This window comes from Argentina silus, assembly GCF_951799395.1.
Source record: "Argentina silus genome assembly, chromosome: 14".
In the NCBI taxonomy this organism is placed as follows: Eukaryota; Metazoa; Chordata; class Actinopteri; order Argentiniformes; family Argentinidae; genus Argentina; species Argentina silus.
The window spans coordinates 20451923-20456628 of record NC_139668.1 but is presented as its reverse complement, the minus strand read 5'-3'; positions in this window follow the sequence as shown (position 1 = coordinate 20456628).

The window sequence follows — 4706 nt, the reverse complement described above, 5'->3', positions numbered from 1 at the left end:
AGCTCTTGAACCCAGCATGACATGTCTATTACAGTTCTATATTCTTAATCAGGGGTGTCTATTACAGTTCTATATTCTTAATCAGGGGTGTCTATTACAGTTCTATATTCTTAATCAGGGGTGTCTATTACAGTTCTATATTCTTAATCAGGGGTGTCTATTACAACTCTATATTCTTAATCAGGGGTGTCTATTACAACTCTATATTCTTAATCAGGGGTGTCTATTACAGTTCTATATTCTTAATCAGGGGTGTCTATTACAGTTCTATATTCTTAATCAGGGGTGTCTATTACAGTTCTATATTCTTAATCAGGGGTGTCTATTACAGTTCTATATTCTTAATCAGGGGTGTCTATTACAGTTCTATATTCTTAATCAGGGGTGTCTATTACAGTTCTATATTCTTAATCAGGGGTGGATCCTTTGTCATCTTATTATAACGCATTGTCCACTTTTTATTGACAGACAGGAACCTTTTTGATAGAGTCGTGCATTAAGAAACAATGTAAAACACTATTTTTGTGCACTGATTAAATCCCTCCAACCACTGGTTAAATGTATTATTACACTACTATTGTGTAACTTGGTACGGTCATTAGAGCTCTGTACTCATTGTGGTTCACATACATATTCACACAGGACATTTTGGTTATTAATTTAACTATTTCTATACATTTTGTGTGTGTGTGTGTGGTGTGTGGTGTGTGGTGTGTGTGTGTGTGTGTGTGTGTGTGTGTGTGGTGTGAGGTTGTGTAGTGTGTGTGTGTGAGGTTGTGTGTGTGTGTGTGTGTGAGGTTGTGTGTGTGTGTGTGTGTGTGTGTGTGTGTGTGTGAGCTTGTGTGTGTGTGTGTGTGTGTGTGTCGTCATGACAATACTAGAGACACAACCACAACCAGGAACACGCTAGGCTGGGGAAACTAAAGGTGTCAAAAAGGGGAGGTTGGAGCATAACGTAGGAGATGTCTCAGACCAGGAACGAGCAGAAAAACACACTTCTTAAAGGGAAGGGACCTTAATTAGTCATTGGCAGCACCTGGGAGTCCATAGTCTCTGGGGAGTGATCTCTGCTGCCCTCTGCTGGCCAGACTGAACCATGACACATCTGTAGGCTTGTGTGCTTAAATCACCCTGGAGTGTGTTCTTCTGACCTGGGAGTGTGTTCTTCTGACCCGGGAGTGTGTTCTTCTGACCCGGGAGTGTGTTCTTCTGACCCGGGAGTGTGTTCTTCTGACCTTCTGCCGTCTCCTGATCACTAGTGTAAGGTGTGTGTGTCTCACCGGGCCCTGAGTTAACCAGACTAGCAACAGCTGAACTACCCGAGGCATCCCTTCATCGATGCTGTCCTATGAATTATCCATCAATAAATATCTTTCTACTATGTGTGGTATTGTTCTCAGGTGTGACACCAGACTAGACGGTCTAACCCACAGTGAAAAGGTTTTGATATGAATGTATCATCAGTGTTGTAATCTGATATTATGATCCAGATCTAATGGTAGCAGTAGTTGCGGAGGCGTGTTTGAGATTGTAGAAAGCGTAATAGAGGTGGTGGTGGAGGCCAGTAGAGGCCGGTGGAGGTGGTGGTGGAGGCCAGTAGAAGCCGGTAGAGGCGGTGGTGGAGGCCAGTAGAGGCCGGTAGAGGTGGTGGTGGAGGCCAGTAGAAGCCGGTAGAGGCGGTGGTGGAGGCCAGTAGAGGCCGGTAGAGGTGGTGGTGGAGGCCAGTAGAAGCCGGTGGAGGCCGGTAGAGGTGGTGGTGGAGGCCAGTAGAAGCCGGTGGAGGCCGGTAGAGGTGGTGGTGGAGGCCAGTAGAGGCCGGTAAAGGCCAGTAGAGGCTGGTAGAGACCGGTAGTGTTTATCTTAGCTGGACTATTAACAACTATTAATTAGATTTTCTCTAATTGCGCTGCATTCAGAAGTTTTCCTCATCATTTTTGCGACCAGATCATTTTTGCCTGTCTGTGTTATCTGCCAGGAGAGGAAACATTCGGTGAACACTGGAACATCGTTTCAACCAGGCGGCGCAAAGAAACTAAAATTGATAAATAAATATACTGTAGTGGGTGTAGGAGCCATTTTGGGCCTTTTGTTGACTTATTGTTTGTGTTGTGTGTATTTCCTGTGGTTTTAGGATGTTTACCGTAGTTTGTACACTAGGTGGCAGTATCACTGAGGTTAATGGGTCACATGACCCTGTCGGCACACAGGTGAGCAGGAAACAGGCTCACAGGTACAGAGACACACGGGGCTTACCGTCACCATGACAACCTACAGCCGTTCACCATAGTTATCACCATGACAACCTACAGCCGTTGTTATCACCATGACAACCTACAGCTATTCAACATTGTTATCACCATGACAACCTTCAGCTATTCAACATTGTTTTCACCATGACAACCTACAGCTATTTAACATTGTTATCACCATGACAACCTACAGCTATTTAACATTGTTATCACCATGACAACCTACAGCTCTTCAACATTGTTTTCACCACCAGAGAACTCAAAGAAACGACTTGGAGAGGAAAGCCTGTCTAACCTGTGACTAAGACACCTGTTGAATAACCAGGTACGTCTACAGAGGCCCACTAGCACAGGTACTAATACTGTAGCCACTTACCCGTCACAGAGAAGAGAAACAGACCCCACTGCATGGCTGGTGGTTGGGGCTTCATTCAGGCCTCCGCACCTGTCTCCTGTCTGTACAGATGAAACAAGAAGATCTACAGTGCTGCTCCCAGGCTCTTCAATCACCAGTTTACTACAACTATAGAGAGTACCATCCTAAAGTCATGAATGTAGTAGTTTGAAGATGGCTACATGTAGAAATCTTCAAGTTCAAAATTGACCAACCATATAGATTGTGAATATAAATTTAGATTTTTAGAAACAGAAAACCCATATTAAATAAGATTAAGTTAATATTTAGAACGTTTATAACATGTTTATAACACCCATGAACAAAGAGAGTCAGATGAGGGTGCAATGAATTCAAATATGCGTCAGAAAACACGCGCACACAGACACAGACACACACACACACACACACAGACACACACACACACACACACACACACACACACACACACACACACACACACACACACTACTACAGCCAACAAAAGCAATACATCAGAAACAAAATACAAAATACAAAAAAACAGCAAAAAACAACATTGCCAACACCGCCCGACTTAGTAATGTCGAAATGTAACGTCTTTATACCGGATCACTAACGAAATGTAACGTCTTTATACCGGATCACTAACGAAATGTAAATGCACTTGATTTCTATGACAACGCTGTAGTGTAGTGCTCAAGAAATGACCTTCCTAGAGAGCAGCATTACTAAAGATATTTGAAGCAGCATTATTAAAGATATAACAAAAACACAAACAATTGAGTGATAGGTCCTTGTGGTTTTGGTAATGATGCGGTAAGACAGTTGTTCTACTCTCATTGAGGTATTTAGAAGTCATATACATAATATGGGGTCAAGGGGTTATACTTTATTATTAGAAATGTCTGAAAACATGCTGACAGTGACCAAGAAAAAATACACAATTACTGATGAACAATCTAAACATTAAAGAACGTTAAGAAACAGCCAAGAATGAAATAAGATCAAATACATTATTTATAACCGATATGGCCATATCTATACAGGATAGGTATAGGAGACAAGGATGATTATATTTAGAAGTATCACTCACCTGTATCTCTCTCTCTCTGTGTCTGTGGAGTCCTTCTCTCTCCTGTGTCTACCTGTGTGTGTGTGTGTGTGTGTGTGTGTGTGTGTGTCTGTGGAGTCCTTCTCTCTCCTGTGTCTACCTGTGTGTGTGTGTGGAGTCCTTCTCTCTCCTGTGTCTACCTGTGTGTGTGTGTGTGTGTGTGTGTGTGTGTGTGTGTGTGTGTGTGTGTGTGTGTGTGTGTGGAGTCCTTCTCTCTCCTGTGTCTACCTGTGTGTGTGTGTGTGTGTGTGTGTGTGTGTGTGTGTGTGTGTGTGTGTGTGTGTGTGTGTGTGTGTGTGTCTTCAGGTGTTCTCTCTCCTTCCTTGATACCAGTCATCATGTCACATGGGCCTCTGTTGTCTTGGCACCATGCAAATTCCTCTGTTGTCTTGTTGAGCCAAGGTCAATATAGAGGTACAGGGTGACTTCAGCACAGAGCACAACCAACACATTTACATATTCAAAGTCCACTATAACATCATTTGTACAACAGAAGTGTTTTCTCAATCTCTAGTGATATTACTGTAAATAAACATCAACAGCTTTAGGCTACTCCACTTTATCCTATTGTGTATTGTTGTTATTATTGTGTTATTATGTGAATTGTTGTTATTATAGTGTATTGATGTTATTAACCATAACCCATTGAAGACAATTTTTGTCTAGGATGAGACTTAATCTGTGTCTGGGAAACCAGCCCAATATGAGGCAGACGTTTCATAAATCATTGTTGAATGATGGATAGAAGACGGACATCAGTCAACTATGCTTCAGTAAGCTAACCCTAACCCTGACCCTAACCCTAACCCTGACCCTAACCCTGACCCTAACCCTAACCCTGACCCTAACCCTAACCCTAACCCTGACCCTGACCCTAACCCTGACCCTGACCCTAACCCTAACCCTGACCCTAACCCTGACCCTGACCCTAACCCTGACTCTAACCCTAACCCTGACCCTGACCCTGACC